This window comes from Sciurus carolinensis, chromosome X, assembly GCF_902686445.1.
Source record: "Sciurus carolinensis chromosome X, mSciCar1.2, whole genome shotgun sequence".
Lineage (NCBI taxonomy): Eukaryota > Metazoa > Chordata > Mammalia > Rodentia > Sciuridae > Sciurus > Sciurus carolinensis.
The window spans coordinates 26,263,169-26,283,200 of NC_062232.1; the positions used below are offsets into that span (position 1 = coordinate 26,263,169).

At 34.3% G+C, this 20,032-nt stretch overlaps 1 protein-coding gene across 4 annotated transcripts in view; it reads right to left on the bottom strand.

Moving 5' to 3' along the window:
- Positions 1-20,032, bottom strand: part of Dmd (dystrophin) — a 2,099,091-nt gene that overhangs the window by 1,557,281 nt on the left and 521,778 nt on the right. The gene's annotated exons all lie outside the window — the stretch shown is intronic.

A 20,032-nucleotide genomic window follows, 5' to 3' on the forward strand; every position in this document is an offset into this window, starting at 1 on the left:
TGCTACAGAAATAGAAAGGAACATGAAAGACTACTATAAAAAACTATATACCAGTAAACTGCATAACATAGGACTGGGTAATTTCCTACAAATATGAAACTTTCTAAGATTGAGTGATACAGAAATGGAATGTCTGAAAAGACCAATACATGTAAAGAGAGGAATCAGTATTAAAAAACCTCCCCCCCAAAAAAACAAAACAAAACAAAACAAAAAAAAACAAGAGCTAGCATACTTCATAGGTTATTTTTGCCAAACATTTAACAAATAACTAATGTCCATTTTTAAAAATTCTTCTAAAACAACCTAAAGTAGAAGGACCACTTCCAAACTCATTATAGAAATATCCTTATACCACAGACAGAAAAAGACACCACAAGAAAATTATGTTAATATCCCTGAGGAATATATAGGCTGAAATCTTCAATAAAATACTAGCAAACTGAGTTAAAGAGATCTTACATAATTACCAAATTGGATTTATCCCTGAGATGCAAGTGTGTTTCTACCTATAAAAATCAATTAGTGTGATACACCACATTAAGAGAATAATTTTAAAATCACATGACCATTCCTGTAAATGATCACAAGGTATTTAACAAAATTCAAAACCATAAAAAACTCTCAAGGAACTAGGAATAGAAGGAAACTGCCCCACCATAATGAAAGCAATATATGAAAAGACCATATCTGATATCACACTCAAGAGGAACAGGCTGAAAGATTTTCCTTTAACATTATGGAAAAGGCACAGATGACTCTTGCCATGTCTGTTCAACATGGTACTAGAAATTCTAGCTAGGAAATAGAGTAACTAGACAAAAGAGAAAAAAGAAAAATAAAGGAATAGATTTCACAAAATTGTCCCTCTTTGCCATTGACAAGATCTTAAAATGTCTAGACTCCATTTAGTAAAATAACCAGTCAGAAATAATTAACTAATTAACAAAATCACTAAGTTTTCCCTATACAAAATGACCATACAAAAATCAGTTGAGTTTCTACACATTAACAATAAATTTTCTGAAAATGAAATCAGAAAAACTCATTTACAATAGTACCCAAAAGAATAAAATAGCTTGTGATAAACTTAACAAAAGAAGTTTAGAAAAAGAAGTCAGACTATAATGCTAAAAACAACAAAACATTGATGAAGTTAATTGACACAACCAGAAACATATACTATGTCAATTGGAAGACTTAAAATTGTTAAAATATTCATACTAATGAAAGTAGTCTATACACTAAATTCAATACCTATCAAACACCTAATGTGATTTTTAAATAAATGCAAAACAATTATTAAATTCATGTAGAATATCAAAGGATCCCTTATACCAATTCAATCTTGGGAAAGAAGAAAAAAATAGGAGGCATAATATTTCCTGATTTCAAAATACATTTAAAAGCTATAGTAATTAAAATAGAGGTTACTGGCATGAAGACAAAGAGCAGTGGAACAGAATAGAGACTGTAAATATCAATCCACTCATATATGTTCACCTGATCTCCTTCAAGGGTGTCAAGAATACACAATGCAGAAAAATAATCTCTTCAACAAATGGTGATGAGAAAATTGGATATTCACATAGAAATGAATGAAATTTGACCCTAATCCTACATCATGTACAAAAACCAACTCAAAATTGGTAAGACTTAAACAAAAGTCCTGAATGTATAAAATTCCTTGAAGAAAACATCTGGAAAATTTTTAAGACATTCATCTTGCTAATTATTTAAGGATGTGACACCAAAAACAGCAACAAAAGCAAAAACAGACAAATGGAACTCAGAAAAGGAAGCAATCAATAGCATGAAAAGGCAATCTATGAAATGCGAGAAAATTTTTGCAAACTATGTATCTGTTAATTTGTAAATTTCTAAAATACGTAAGAACTTGTAGAACAAAATAACAAAAAAAAATTAAAGATGGGGGCTGGGGTTGTGTAGCTCAGTGGTAGAGCACTTACCTAGCATGTGTGAGGCACTGGGGTCAATCCTCAGAACCACATTACAAATAAATTTTTAAAAATAGGTATTATGTCCATCTACAACTAAAAAAGATGGGTGAAAGATTTCAAGACTTTTTTTCAAAGAAGATACACAAATAGACAACAGTTACATGAAAAGATGTTCAATATTGCTAATCAGAAGGGAAATACAAATGAAGAACAGAATGACATATTTTAGTGGACAGCTACTATTTTTTAATTGCAAGAATGAGGAAGAATTGAGAATATGTACACTATTGGTAGAAATGAAAAATCATGTGGCTGTAGTGAAAAAGAGAATAGTTACCTCAAAAAATTAAAAACTAAGCAACTATATGATCCAGCAATGTCACTTGTAGGTATTTATTCAAACTGAAATCAGGTTTTCTAAGAGATATTTGGACTCCTATGTCCACTGCAACATTATTCACAATCACCAAAATGTGGGAACACTTTACATATTCACTTATGGATAAAGAAAATACAAGGAAATACGATTAATATTTGAAAAGAAAGAAATTCTGACATATCAACTGCATGGATGAACCTTGAGGAGACCATGCTAAGACAGTCACAGAAGTAACAGTACTGCATGATTCTATTTATAAAAAGTATCTACAATTGTCACAATTGTAGAATAGAAAGTGGAACACTGGTTGCCTGAGGCTTGGGAGAAGTGAAAGGGGGCATTGTTAATTAAAGTGCATACGAGGTTGAGTTGCTGAGCCTGCCCCCCCCACCAAGGTCGGACATGTTGCTGAGCCCTCTACCCCACACCGAGGTTGGACGCATTGCTGAGCCTGCCTGCCTGCCTGCCCCCCTACTGCTGAGGGACACTGTGCCTGCCTCTCTGCTGACTCAGCGCACCCTTGCTGGGGCTCCCCAGTTCCTTTGGAGGCTGGTGCAGGCACTTTAATTATTCCTGAGGGCGTGGCCATCATCATTGGAAGGGTAGCCCCCTTCCTAAAACATCTCCAGGAGACTGGGGTCCTTTGACAGGTACCTCTATTTACTCACTTATATCCTATACCCTTTCCCCATCCTCTTGTTCACAACTAGAAAAATTATAAATAGTAATTGAACTGATCCTATTTATTTTAAAAATGTTAAAGTCTTTATAAGGGCTATCAGGTTCAGGGCTACATTTTCTCTGTATTAGGTGCTACTGGTATTCATCTCCCCTTCCAAGGAGAGGTAGTGGAAAACTGAAGGGTCATAATAAGCCTGCAGGGGGCGAATTTCAGTATCTCTGATCTTCACTGCTAGAGGGGAATATATAGAAACAATATGAAAAAACAGGGGAAGAAAGCATCCCTAACAAACCAAGATGCTGTTGTGATAGACTCCAATGACAGCATGGCAGTAGAAATGACAGAAAAAGAGTTTAGAATCTGCATAATTAAAATGATCTGTGAAGCAAAAGACGAGATAAGAGAGCAAATGCAGGCAATGCAAGACCATTCCATTAAACAGTTGAAAGAGAAAAATGCAAGAAGCAAAAGAACACTTCAATAAAGAGAGAGATTCTGAAAAAAAAAAGACAGAAATTCTTGGAATGAAAGAAACGAGAAACCAAATTAAAAACTCAATAGAAAGCATCACCAACAGAATAGACCTCGTGGAAGAGAGAATCTGAGACAATAAGACAAACTACTCAATCTTGAAAATAAAATTGAACAAACTGAGAAGATGTTAAGAAGTCATGAACGGAATCTCCAAGAATTATGGGATATCGTGAAAAGACTGAATTTAAAAATTATTGGGATTGAGGAAGGCACAGAGATAAAAACCAAAGGCACAAACAACCTGTTCAATGAAATAATATCAAAAAATTTCCCAACCCTGAAAAATGAAATGGAAAATCAAATACAAGAGGCTTACAGAACACAAAACTACAACAAATCCACACCAAGACAAATTATAATGAAAATACCTCACGTTCAAAATAAAGATAGTATTTAAAGGCTGCTAGAGAAAAGCATCAGATTACATATAAGGGGAAACCAATATGGATATCAGCAGATTTCTCAGTCCAGACTCTAAAAGCAAGAAGTGCCTGGAACAATATATGTCAAGCTCTGAAAGAACACTGATGCCAACCAAGAATACTGTACCCAGCAAAACTAACCTTCAGATTTTACAATGGAATAAAATCTTTCCATGATAAACAAAAGCTAGAAGAATTTATAAATAGAAAGCCTGCCCTACAAAATATTCTCAGCAAAATATTTCAGGAGGGGGAAGTGAAAAACAACAATACAAGTCAGCAAAGGGAGGAACTACCCTAAAGGAAAAGCCAATCAAAGGACAAGTAAAAAAACCAAAAATAAGCCAAAATGAGCAGGAATACAAAACATATCTCAATAATAACATTGAATGTCAATGGCCTAAATTCAATAATCAAAAGACATAGACTGGCAGATTGGATTAAAAAGAAAGACCCAACAATATGCTGCCTTCAAGAGGCTCATCTCATAGAAAAAGACATCCACAGACTAAAGGTGAAAGGATGGGGAAAAACATACCACGCACATGGACCCAGTAAAAAAGCAGGGGTCTCCATCCTCATATCAGATAAAGTGGACTTCAAACCTAAGTTAGTCAGAAGGGATAAAGAAGGACATTTCATACTGCTTAAGGGAAGCATAAAACAGCAAGATATAACAATTTTAAATATTTATGCCCCAAACAAGGGAGCATCTACGTATATCAAACAAACCCTTCTCAATTTTAAGACTCAAATAGACCAAAACACATTAGTAGTGGGGGACTTTAACACACTGTTCTCACCACTGGATAGATCCTCCAAACAAAAACTGAACAAAGAAACTATAGAACTAAATAATACAATCAATGATATAGACTTAATGGATACTTACAGAGTATTTCATCCATCATCGAGTGAATATACTTTCTTTTCAGCAGCTCATGGATCTTTCTCCAAAATAGACCATATGCTATGCCACAAAAAAGCCATTAATAAATGGCTAAAAAATAGAGATCCTATCCTGTATCCTATCAGACCATAATGGAATGCAATTAGAAATGAACAATAAAATAACAAACAAAAACTACTCATATACCTGGAGACTAAATAATATGCTATTGAATGATGCAGTGATAACAGAAGACATCAGGGAAGAAATAAAAAAAATTCTTAGAGGTAAATGAGAACAATGATACAACATATCAAAACCTCTGGGACACTATGAAAGCAGTACTAAGAGGAAAGTTCATTGCATTGAGCTCATATATTAAAAAAATAAAAAGTCAACAACTAAATGAACTAACATTACACCTCAAAGCCCTAGAAAAAGAAGAACAGATCAACACCAAAAATAGTAGAAGACAGGAAATAATTAAAATCAGAGCTGAAATCAATGAAATTGAAACGAGAAACAATTCAAAAAATTGACAAAACAAAAAGTTGGTTCTTTGAAAAAGTAAACAAAATTGATAAACCCCTAGCCACACTAATGAAGAGAAGGAGAGAAAAAACTCAAATTACTAGAATTCGTGATGAAAATGGAAAGATCACGACAGACACCATTGAAATACATAACATAATTAGAAGCTACTTTGAAAATCTATATTCTAACAAAATAGAAAATATTGAAGACATCGACAAAATTTTAGAAACATATAATCCTCCCAAACTGAATCAGGAAGATGTACACAATTTAAACAGATCAATTTCAAGCACTGAAATAGTAGAAGCCTTCAAAAGCCTACCAACCAAGAAAAGCCCAGGACCAGATGGATTCTCAGCTGAATTCTACAAGACCTTTAAAGATGTACTGATACCAATACTCCTCAAAGTATTTCAGGAAATAGAAAAGGAGGGAACCCTTCCAAATTCATTCTATGAGGCTAGTATCACTCTATACCAAAACCAGACAAAGACACATCAAAGAAAGAAAACTTTAGACCAATATCCCTGATGAACATAGATGCAAAAATCCTTAACAAAATACTGGCAAATCTCATACAAAAATAGATTAAAGAGATAGTGCACCATGATCAAGTGGGGTTTATCCCAGGGATGCAAGGTTGGTTCAACATCTGGAAATCAATAAATGGAATTCACCACATCAATAGACTTAAAGTTAAGAATCACATGATTATTTCAATTGATGCTGAGAAAGCATTTGATAAAATACAGCACCCCTTCATGCATAAAACACTAGAAAAAATAGGAATAGTAGGAATGTACCTCAACATTGTAAAGGTTATCTATGCTAAGCCCACAGCCAACATCATTCTTAATGGAGAAAAACTGAAACCATTTCCTCTAAAAACTGGAACAAGACAGGGATGCCCTCTTTCACCACTTGTATTCAACATCATCCTTGAAACACTTGCCAGAGCAATTAGACAGACCAAAGAAATGAAAGGGATACAAATAGGAAAAGAAGAACTAAAGCTGTCACTATTTGCTAATGACATGATCCTATATTTAGAAGATCCAAAAGACTCCACTAGAAAACTTCTAGAACTAATAAATGAATTCAGCAAAGTAGCAGGATATAAAATCAATACACGTAAGTCTAATGCATTTGTATTCATAAGTGATGAATCCTCTGAAAGAGAAATTAGGAAAACCACTCCATTCACAGTAGCCTAAAAAAAAAAAAAAAAAAAAAAAAAACTTGGGAATTAACCTAACAAAAGAGGTGAAAGACCTCTACAATGAAAACTACAGAACATTAAAGAAAGAAATTGAAGGAAACCTTACAAGATGGAAAGATCTCCCATGTTCTTGGATAGGCAGAATTAATATTGTCAAAATGGCCATTCTACCAAAGGCACTACACAGATTCAATGCAGTTCCAATTAAAATCCCAATGACATTCCTCATAGAAATAGAGAAAGCAATCATGAACTTCATGTGGAAGAACAATAGACCTCGAATAGCCAAAACAATCCTGAATACAAAAAGTGAAACAGGAGTTATTGCAATACCAGACATTAAACTATACTACAGAGCAATAGTAACAAAAACAGCATGGTATTGGCACCAAAATAGACAGGCAGACCAATGGTACAGAATAGAAGACACAAAGACAAAACCACATAAATACAGTCACCTCATATTAGACAAAGGAGCCAAAAACATTCAATGGAGAAAACGTAGTCTTGTTCAACAAATGGTGCTGGCAAAACTGGAAATCAATATGTAGTAAAATGAAATTAAACCTCTACCTCTCACCCTGCACAAAACTCAACTCAAAATGGATCAAAGACATAGAAATTAGACTAGAGATCCTGCACCTAATAGAAGACAAAGTAGGCCTGAATCTTCATCATGTTGTCTTAGGATCAGACTTCCTCAATAAGACTCCCAAAGCACAAGAAATCAAAGCAAGAATCAATAAATGGGATGTACTCAAACTAAAAAGCTTTTTCTCAGCAAAGGATACAATCAAGAATGTGAAGAGAGAGTCTACAGAGTGGGAGAAAATCTTTTCCACACACACTTCAGATAGAGCACTTATCTCCAACATTTATAAAGAACTTACAAGACTTTACAACAAAAATACAAAGAACCCAATCAATAAATGGGCCAAGGAACTGGACAGACACTTTACAGAAGAAGACACACAGGCAATTAATAAATATATGAAAAATTGTTCAACATCTCTAGTAATTAGAGAAATGCAAATTAAAACAACTCTAAGATTTCATCTTACTCCAATTAGAATGGCTTTTATCAAGAACACAAACAATAATAGATGTTGGCGTGGATGTGGGGAAAAAGGCACACTTTTACATTGCTGGTGGAGTTGCAAATTGGTGCAGCCACTCTGGAAAGCAGTATGGAGAATCCTCAGAAAACTTGGAATGGACCCACCTTTTGACCCAGTTATCCCACTCCTCGGTTTATACCCATAGGACCTAAAATCAGCAAACTACAGTAACATAGCCACATCAATGTTTATAGCAGCTCAGTTCACAATAGCTAGATTGTGGAACCAACCTATATGCCCTTCAACTGATGAATGGATAAAGAAACTCTGGTATATATACACAATGGAATACTATTCAGCCATAAAGAGGAATATTATTATGGCATTTGCAAATAAATGGATGGAATTGGAGAATATCATGCTAAGTGAAATAAGTCAAGCCCAAAAAACGAAAGGCTGAATGATTTCCCTGATAAGTGGAGGATGATATATAATGGGGGTGGGGGTGGGGAATGAGAGAATAATGGGGGAACTTTAGAATATGTAGAAGAAAATGAGAGCGGGGTATAAAAAATGGTGGAATGAGACACACATCATTACCCTATGTACATGTATGATTACATAAATGGTATGAATCTACATTGTACAACCATAGAAAAGAAATTATGTACCCCATTTGTATATAATGAATCAAAATGCAGTCTGCAAAAAATTAAAAGATAAATAAAAATAATAAAAAAAGATAATGAACAAAATGAACTAAATGTTGGAAAATTATCATTTTCCAAATATAAAAGACTTTTGCTATTTTAAACATTTAAAAAAGTGCATAAAATTTCACTTACGCAAGAGGAGTCATTTCTCAAGATCTTTTGTACAACATTGTGCCTGCAGTTAACCTAACTGTATTGACTGCTTAAAAATCTGAGAAAATAAATCTCATGTTAATTGTTCTTTTTTTAAAAAAATAATTTTAGTTGTAGGTGGACACAATATCTTTATTTGCTTATTTTAATGTGGTGCTGAGGATGGAACCCAGTGCCTCACACATGCTAGGCAAGAGCTCTACCATCAACCTACAACCCCAGGCCCATATTAATTGTTCTTACTGCAATAAAATAAAAATTGAAAGTTAGGGGTATGTGTGTTGAAAATAATATTATATACATTTACTTTGACGTTGCCTCTAGTTTTAGAATTCTGTTTAGAAGTCTTCAGTACACCAATATATAGAGCTGAGCTCAAACTTGACAATACTGTTTCTAGGTCACTTGTTCAATACTAGAATAGTATTTATTTATATGACTATTTAAATCTAAGGAGTGCTCCCCAATGGCTGACTTGATTTTCTCTGTTTGTTAATTTCATGCAATCATCATTTACTTTGAGGGAAAGGATATTCTGGGAGGGACCAATAGCAGATACAGAGTGAAAATTTCTTTCCCACCTTCCTCCCCACTTAGGATCAATGGATACAAAACCATTTAGAAGTGTTTTCTTCTTTACAAGGAAAAAATATTATGTTCTACTTTGTGTGGTTCCAAGATTGTTCTTCAGCAACTTTACAACTAAAAAGTGTATCATTTTCCTTAGAATTCTTTATACAGGAAATTGCCAAACTGTATACAGGTTAGGACTCCAAAGTTTATTTATAAATCAGTTTAGAACCCCGTAGATATTTTCTCCTGGAAGTGCTAATGAAAATACAATGAGATCATCAGTTTAGAATACAAAATCTCATTCAACTCCTGATATATTTACAAAAGTGATATTAGTTTCCAGTTTTGTTTTAGAAAGCACAATGTACCTGTACCATGAAAAGTTCTTCATGTAATTCATCTCATGAAACCCACCTGATAGTACCATAAGTTAGAAATAATTCCCATAATTCACATGAGAAAACTGAAGTTCAAAAACAAGAAATTCTCTCAAGGTTATGTGGCTAGAAAGTGGCAAAATTATGATGTAAATGTAAATCTCTCTGATGTCACAGTTTGTGCTTCCTCTTCTTAGTGCAACTAGTTCTCTTCCATCTCAAGAACTGGTATTGCTCTGAATAAATGTGGTTTCAATGTAGTTTTTATAAATGGATGATTCCCCTCTTCTGGAGTAACAAACGCATGTTTTTGCTTACCTCAGCTACCTTCCAGGGAAATTTCTAAGCGTGGATACAAATTTCATCAAGCTCTAGGGTAGTTTTACACAAAAGACTGACTGTCCACATAACATTTATTTTCTTCTTTCCTTCTTACCTCTAATAAAAAGTAATTTGAATCAGAAATCACCTAGTTCTACTTTGACTATATGATTCAAGCATGGCAAACTTTTGATTGATTTAAGCCAAATATGATAGTTCTGTTCCCTCTTATTGATTTAGGATGAGACATTATCCTGTCCACTAAGATATAAGGAAAAATATGCCCAGGCAGCTTCTAAAATATGTTTCCTCATTCTTAAAAGAGGCATACATTTATATTATGAACAACATCTATCAACAGATGGTTTTAACAACTAAGTAGCTTCTGCAGAAAGTCCTGAAGAAACCAGGGGAGAATTTTTAACTACCATTTGAATAACTTTTTTTTTTGGTAGTACTGGGGACTGAACTCAGGGACTTTCTACCACTGAGCTACATCCCCAGCCCATTCAATTTTGAGACGGAGTCTCACTGAGTTGCCTCGGCTGGTCTCAAACTTGCAATCCTCCTGCCTCAACCTGCAAAGTAGCTGGGATTACAGGCATGTGCCATCCTGCCCAGGTAGCAGTGTCTTTTAAAAATATGACCTCCCCCTGAAATGACAATTAAAAGCAACAAAACAAGGCTGGGGCTATAGCTCAGTAGTAGAGCACTTGCCTTGCATGTGGGAGGCACTGGGTTCAATGGTCAGCACCACACAAAAATAAACATATTGTGTCCATCTAGAACTTTAAAAAATATTTAAAAAGCAATAAAACAAAAGATTAAAGAATCCCCAACCACATAAAATAACAACATTTTTTAAATAATAACATTTTTAATGCAGAAAAATACTACAAAAATTCAAAGACAAGTAAAAAATGGTGAAAATTATTTTTACTGTATAACACAAAAAATGGTTAGGCAAATTAATGATAAAATGCTATTCCAATTGATAAAAATGCATAAAAATTTCCCAGGAAAGGAAATGATGCTCACTTTTATTGACAATAGTAAAAAACTACAAATACTTGAAATTTTATATATATGTATACACACACATATACACAAACATTCTAGAAATGGTGTCAAGGGCAGAAAGATATTTGATTTCCATTGTCTACATTTTTTATTTTCTATTTAAAAATCATATTCATATATATCCTATAGGAAATAGAAGTAAAGTTGATACAAAGAACTTTTGATGAGACTACTTCCTTCCACTTATCGCTCAAATCCTGATACTTGCCATTTAATGTTAACATGAGTCATTATTCTAGAGAATCCCTGTGTGACTGTAAGAGGATGTTCCTGTTGACATACATATGTGTGAAGGACAAACAGCAAGAGGCAAGGAGAAGGGGAAAGAAGCAAACATTGATCAGCATAATTTAAAAACAAACTACAATCCTCCTTCAGTTCCTGTGAGGGACTGGTTCCAGAACCCACTGCAAATACCAAACTCTGCAGATGCTCAAGTCCCTTATATAAAATGTCATACTATTTACATAAACCTACACACATTTTCACTTACACTTTAAATCATATCATAGTTAATACCTAATACAATGTAAATGTCATAAAGTACTGTTTATGGAATGATAATAAAAATGTACAAACATGTATGTACATGTTTCATACAGAAGCAAAACTTTTTTTTTAACTGAATATTTTTCATCCATGGTTGGTAAAATTCATGGAGGCAGAACACATAGATATGAAAGGTTGATTGTATAAGGCCATATTCAGACATAAGAGAGAATGTTATTTAAGAGGAGAGAGACAATATTGACGAAGTTTGCCAAATAGATCATGGAAAGTCTTGAAATCCAGGTTAACAGAGAGGAAGGAAAAGATGCCAATGAAAATAGGTAGGAATCTGGAAAGCAGTGTGGACATTCCTCAGAAAGCTTGGAATAGAACCACCATTTGATCCAGCTATCCCACTCCTCGGCCTATACCCAAAGGACTTAAAAGCAGAATACTACAAAGATGCAGCCACATCAATGTTCATATCTGCTCAATTCACAATAGCCAGATTGTGGAACCAACCTAGATGCCCTTCAACTGATGAATGGATAAAGAAACTGTGTTATATTTATACAATGGAATATTACTCAGCCATAAAGAATAATAAAATTATGGCATTTGCAGGCAAATGGATGAAACTGGAGAATATAATGCTAAGTGAGATAAGCCAATCTCAAAAAACCAAAGGATGAATGATCTCACTGATAAGCGGATGATGACACATAAGGGGGGAAGGGGGCAAGAATGGAGGGAGGAGGGACTGAATAGAGGGAAAAGAGGGGTGGGAGGGGTTGGGGAAAAGGGAAAAAATAACAATGAATCAAAAACTATTACCCTATGTAAATGTATGATTACACAAATGGTATGCCTTTACTCCATGTACAAACAGAGAAACAACATGTATCCTACTTGTTTACAATAAAAATAAATTTTAAAAAATTAACAAGTAATTAAGCATGAGAGAGTTGAAGGAGAACTAACTCATGGCTAGATTAGATAAAAATAAATGTCAGAAGTGACCCCTGGAACTACAGACAAGGATGAGTTCAATTTTAAATATGATGAACTTGAGGTTATGGTAAGATATCTTTGTGTGTAAACTTCTAGCCAGTTGGCAGATAAAACTTTAGAACTGGACCTTTTCAGGAGTAGAGTTGAAGCTTTAAGAAGCATGAAATGTTTCTGAGTAGAGACAAACATTGAGGACATTCATATACATTTATAATGGGTACTTCCTTTGTATTTCTTCTGATTCTTGAATATCTAAATGCTGTTTTTCACCATCTAGAATTATCCAATGTATCTTAGCCTAACCCTATACTTCATGAATATTTGTCATTTAAAAATTTAAAAGATAACTCTGCTTTTCTTAACTTCATCTTTAATTATTTTGAAAAAAAACACATAAGTATGGGTTTGCTGTTTTTTCTCTATTATTATAAAAGCAGTTACTGTCAAATATAATTATAGTTTTTGCATTGTTTTACACATCTTTTGTAATATGGAGATGTGTCTCTATTTTATTTCTATATACTTTATGTTCACTATCTTTATTTTAAATGTTCAATTGCTTCTTATTTCACAAATGCATAAATAATTATGTATCTCTTCTGTTGAGAGGAGTAACACTCCCTAAGTTGACAGCTATTGTTCATTATGTAAGAAAAAGGACCAGAGAGAAGGACTTTTGTTTTTCTAAATAGAAGACTAATGTGAAGTATGTAAGGGTGATAAGAAAGGAGCAAACCCTTTGACTGATCAGGCTGGGGGTTTCAAATGGTAAAACATCAGAACCTATACTAGAAGTCATAATAGCAGGTTTCAATCCCAGTTCTGGTGACTAGCTGCTTCAACTAATCCTTTCTTCCCATTGAATTTTCCCTTCAAATATGACTCCAAAAAATCATCTCACACATTTGTTATATTGGTCAAATTAGATGCATATTTGAAAGAGTTTTTAAAAATGCAAATATTAGTTGAATAAGAAAAATGTCTTTTTTTTATTCTGGCATGATTTCAAGGAGTATAATCCCTCTTATCCTTATAGAATTTTAGGAGCATATCAGCGAGATCATCCCAAGGAACACAAAGATAAGGTCTTTGTAGGTAGAAACAAGGTATATAGTTTGACTTTTTCCCCACATGTTTTTAGCATAAGAACAGCTTCACAGTACCTCTGGAAGAAGGATAAGTCTCATGTGCAGTGCATAAAAGAGAATGGGAACAGCTTGATGCTGAGGAACACCTGGGAGAATGCAAAGTAATATTGCACCTACTGGTAGCAGCAGATAACGGATGCTTTTCTCAGATATGCATGCCACATTATTAGACTGCTGTAGACAGAAAAACACACACCCTCCGAAGATGTCTATGTCCTAATCCCTGGGATTTGTGAATAGGTCACACCCCACAACAGTGAAGAACTGAAGGTGCAGTTGGAATTAAGCTTGCTAATCATCTGACTTTAAAATACATGTTTAGTGGATTATTCCAGTGAACCCAATGTGATCATAAAGAGGGAAGCAAATTTTAGGTCAAAGTAATGTGATATGAGAAAGACCAACTGCCCTTGAGGGGGCTATAAACCAAGGAATGAGGGCAGCCTCCAGAAGTTGGGGAAGGCAAGAAAACACATTCTTCCCTATAGTTTCTAGAGAGAAAGCAGTTCTGCTTATAACTTTACATTAGCACTGTGAGACCCATGTTGAATTCCTGAACTAAAGAACTGTAAGAGTAAATCTATGTTGTTTCAAGCCACAAAGTTTCTAGATTATTTTGTTACAGCAGCAATATAAAATTAATGTATAGACCAGTTATCAGTTATCAGATTTGGTTAATCCAAGAGGAGTATGCTTTTGCCCAGGAGAACATCAATTATTCAGTGTACTTTTTAAGTGTTGCAATGCAGGTAGCCCCTGACTTTGATTCTCTTAAACTCACTCCTATTAGCCCTCCTCCAAACACACACACACACACACACACACACACACACACACACATACCACCCAAAACTGGTCTTATCTAATTGACTATAAGTAAGAGTCAGAGTGAGTATATAACTTTCTGGTCAAAAGAGAAAAGTTTTGAGAATAAATAGGGTTAGTATTAGTAATTACACTGTGATAACTCTGTAATATGAGAATTTCTTGGGGATCCTACCCTACTGACATTTTGTTAAATTCACTGGTTAATACTCAATTCTCTATGTTATTTGAACTAGTATGCAATATTTAATACATACCCTACTCTTCCTGAAGCATTTTCTCCTCCTGGACTATAGAGTAAGGCACCTCCTTCTTTTCCTCTCCCTCTTTCTGACTACCCCCTTTAGGCCCTTTACTGACATAGTCTCAGATCTAGAGATTTCCTATCTCTATAAATTTTTCATGGGTAATCTCATGCAGGTCAGTGGATTTAGATACTATCCATGTACTGATATCTTCCAAATTATCTATCTTCAATTCTGGTCTTGTCAACATATATTCAGATTCACAGTCATTTCAAGATTAACATGTTCAAAACAGCTCTTAACATTAACTCCCAAACCTGCTTCTCCTACAGTTAATCCCATCTTTGTTGGTGGCAACTACTCTGCCAGATCCTTAAGCTGAAAAAACCTTGTAGTAATCCTTATTCTATTTAATTATAAGAAATACCTAGTAGGTCAAGTGTGCAATGATCTTTATGCAATGGAGAACTCCAATTTTGCTACCAGTTATGCTATTTCAGATATTATGAAATAGAAAGATTCACAGATAAAATTAAGGATTTGAATCATACCATTTCTTAAATTAATTTAAATAATATGATAAGGGGGAAGAGATGGGGAAGGTAGTACAATTATGAGAAGGTACAAATAGTTAAAAAGAGTACACTATTTAAAACATGAGTTATGCAAGGCTCATATGTTTTGCTGTATGAACCTTCCCTGATGATTGCATGGTAGGCAGAACCAGAAGGAGTCCAATAGACAGAAGGTGACTGAGGCCAAAAGATATACTTGTACTGGAGAGATGCAGAGGCATGTAGATCTGACTTCTAGTCATAGTTTGTCGATTAGTTTGCTATGGAATGTATATGACTTTTTAAAGTAGAACCTATGAAGGGACACAATGACACTACACTGAGTGTCATCAGTGGGTAGGCAATTTAGAAATGATGTAGCTTTCAGCCAAGCAATGATTTGATTATATCTTGTGATTTGTTCTTTTCATCTCTTTTGGTCTTTAAGAAACATTCTTGACTATTCCATCATTTATTCCATCTATTTTTAATATCTGTAATATATTATGAATTTACTATCTATATTTAACATACACTATACCTGCTGCTTATGTCTACTTGCTTATTTATTAGCTAAATTTAAAATGAGTTTTATGTAAATCCCATAAATCATCAGTTTACTTATGTTTTATGCTTAATACATCATAGAATTTTTATTTATCTTCTTTGTTTTTGTTTTAAACAATACCAGGAAAAGTTCTCAAATAATTCAGGAAACACTTGCTTTGCATTACCTTAGCAAGTGCTGCAGGTTGTCCTTTAAAACATCTGGAATTCAACTATTATTCATCATGCTCAATGAAGTAATCCAGATGCAGACTTCTGCCATTTCTTGCATGGATTGTTGCAGCAGTGTTCTAACTCATCTCCTTGTTTCCATCCTTTTTCCTGTTAGTCTACTCTCCATACAGAAGCTGTAGTGAGTTAATGTGACTCATGTCACCTCTCCAATAACATGCTACCTTTACTGGTAAATAAAAGCCTAAGTTCTCACCATTTTTTTATATAAAGTCCTATGTGATTTGGCTATTCATTTTATTCTGGACACCATCTCCTATCAGTCAGTTTCCCACTCATATCTCTTCTTGATGTTTCAAGTATCATCACAGTTTATGGCTTTTACATAACTGTATTTCTTTTTCATGGCACTCTCTTCCCCAGATGCTCATGCTTCCTTTCAATCTTTACTCAAAATTTAAGTTCTTAGTCCTTCTCTGACTACCCAAAATAAAATTTTAACTTCCATTCTACTACCTGTTTCACATTCCTCTTGCTGTTTTATTTTTCATTTTTAGCACTTACTATTTAACTATTAATTTTTAATATTTGACATACTATTTTGCTTATATAAGAAAATGATACCACCAGTTTTCAGTGACAAGTTCTGCTTCCTCAAATGTTGAAGTTTGAACATTAGAGAAACACACCGATGCAAGCATATAAAGCAGGTTTTATTTAATGGTAATAGCACAGAGTTCTCCCCGGAGGGAGAAGGCAGGCATGGCTGGTATTCTGGTATCCCAAGAAGTGAGAGTGCTCTGCCCTTTTTATAGACTGAAGTTTCCTTTCTTCTCCTGCTCTCTCCTCCCTTATCTCACTCCTTCCTGCCTGTGACTAGGCCCAGGAGATGCTGCTGGGATGGCCAAAAGGTGAAAAGCAGGTGGGCAGGGGGAAGGGTCAAATGGAGTGATACCCTCCATTGAATTGTTTTGTGAGTTTCTTTATGGATATAACACTTGATCCTACAATACCTATACATAGAAGGTGATTAATAAATGGTAAATGATTGAATAAATGACTATTCCATACACAAGTAACTCCATATGTAAGAACTAAAATAAAGAAAATTTAGTGTTACTCTAATATGAAGAGCACAGCCTTGGAGTTAGATGAATCTGAACTAGATTTCAGGCTCTGTCACTTATTGATTAAGCACTGAAATATGGATTACATTGGCCAATTTGTAAAGGAAATAAATGTCAATCTTAGTCAAGGGATGCATAAAAGCTAAGATAGCAAATGTCTTGATTCTTATGGAGGAGGAGGGGTGACTTAATTCTGTTGAAGATAATATGAAACACATGAGTGTGTAATAAGCATGAAAATGTAAATCATTAATGGATAATGATGCTTTTAGAAAAAAATAGGAATGGATTGCTATACAGGCAAATTAAAGTGAGGAAAATTTATGAATAATATTATTAGGACTATGAATAAAGAATGGAATCTGGTTTAGACAATGTTGAACTAAAGGTAGTGATATCAATTGTAAGTTTATTTCTATAATCTGATAGACATGTACTGAGGACTTGAATCAGAATAGAACCTATGAAAATTGAGTGGACACAATTTAATTGAGAAATTTTTCACAGAAAGAATTTGCTTTTTTATTGATTATCAGATCAATACAGAAAAGAAAGGGAATGTGTCATATGTAAGCTTCAATGACTATTGAGTCATATCCTCATTCACATAAAAAAGATATGAAAAAGGTACATGAGTGATGAAGTCAAGTTCACTTGGGGACACACTAGGTTGAAACAGCAGTGTACATCAAGACATAGGTACATATCAAAGAGTTAAAAATGAGTTAGAAGTGTGGCTGCAACTCCAGAGAGACTGGAAATGGTCAGAACACAGATACAATGGTCATTTGCATTCAAATTGAATACAGGTGATTAAATCATGTGGACAAAGGAATGAACATACAGATATAACAGACAAGGGATCCCAGAGATTCCTATGCTGAGGGAATTGGAAGAGGAGAATGAGCAAGATAATGAAAGACATATGGAATAGTGATGGGAGAGGGAAAAGAACCTGCTGAGTGTAGAGACTTTGAGAAAAGTGTTTCAATGATGGTGGAAAGTCATGAAAGCTAAATAAAAGTCATTTAATTCAGTGACCAAGATTATTTATTGTTAAGTAAACAGATGAATGAATAAAGCATAGGTTACTCTACAGAAGGTGGTAGGTAAAAGAAAGGATCACATATAAGTATATAAACAAGACAAAGGAGAATATGTATGGGGAGGGGCATACACATGGATGTGTGCATGCAGAACTTGGGAGAGGGTGAGGATCCAGGAGAGAGAGAGACATTGAACATGAAAGAGAGATTGGGGATATTTTTTATAAGATTAGAAGTAGAATGAGAGTCATTCTCAAAATCACTGATATAGGAATTGAACACAACTATAGAAAGGATATCATTAATTGCATGTGGCTCATACCAAAGGATAACTCTTTTATAGGTAGGGATCCTGAGCAGGGCAGATTGTTTCACCTCAACAAAATTTAATGAATATAAATCACATTTTCCAAGTTAGGGGAAAAAAATTGATGTTTGTAAGATATTGTGAACTATGAATATTATTTATAACTTTTATGTTTTCATAGTGGATAGTCACCTGCATGATCCTCTCTTTTTATATAGGAAATGTCATGCTTCTTTGCAGACCACCAAAAACCTGACAGAATCTAATCCAACCTGTCTTGAGTTCATTGGAAGTGGAGCAGACACCACCTGTAGGGGGCACTGGAGGCTCAGTCCTTATAAGACTAGAAAAAAAATTTCTTCATGTGACTGCTTAAAGATACAAACTTATCAAAGTTAACTACGTGTAGCATCATTTTCTGATGTGCTCCCTTTAGTTACCATCAAAATATGTCATTACCTATCTCTCATGATTTGTGCTGCTTCGTTTCTAAAAAAAAATAAGGCTTATTTCAATGACTTATGTTAAATAACACAGATAAGTGAATTCAACTGAATGTTTCATGAAATATTATGTATTTAGTAATATTTAGATGAAGGTAGACTGAGCATAGATTCTGGCAAAATTTAAGTCCATTTACAATTACTTCATTAAGGAATCTTACCTGAGCAATGTCTTAATGAGGTGGTAATAAGGTAAAAATATACTGTCAGAATAGACATCAGAGAAATCCTTCTAGAAAAGGCAGTTCAATAAAAGGATAACTAGGGGGAAAAGCCTTATATCTTCATCTTGGTTTATGCACCTTTATTTTAGGATGTAGTCCCTATTCCTTAAGCCTTGGTGGTTTCCAGGGGATAAGAGTGATTAAAAAGAACCTAGAGAGTGAAGAAAGTGTTCAGGATGGGGGATAGGGAGGAAAGAGTAGATAAATTTAAACTTCAAATGGGGATTAAAATAGCATTACTCATCCATAAGGAATGTTAAAAGGATTAGATTAGTTCCCATGTGTCATATGGAAACAGCCAATAATGTGTGATAGAATTATTATTTTCAACTGTTAATAAGGAAACTGGTTAAGTTTCTTGTTTAAGATTATACAACTCATCTTTGTGAAAACTTAGATAGAAAATGAATTGATGATGAGGCTGAGTCACAAAAAAACTTTCCCACTCAGTCTCCTTTATTTGGCTTTGTAAGAAACTAGCCAAGGATACAGTGTATAACTCTGCCCTAAAATAGATGTTTCCTTGGGGGAATCTTCCACAGTTTAGAATTTTCAGCCTCATACATCAATTAACTGACAAATGAATTGCTAATGACATGTACACCACTATCTTGAAAAAAATCAATGAGTTTCCAAAAATGTATACTTTCAAATTTACAAATAGAATCGGGTGAATAATTTCTTAACTCCTTTTCATAGTTCAGTTCTGATAAAAATCACTTCCTCAAGAACTTTTCAAACTGCTCTACTGAGCCAAATAAAGCTTTCTTTTAAAAAGAAATTCTTGCAAATCTAGCAACTCTAGTATGTATCATTTCCATGCTCTAACACATACAAGGCTATGATTTCTTATATTTTTAGGTTTTCTAAAATATTGCAAGAGTGGAAAACTCCACTGAGAAAATCCCTCATGGAGTAAG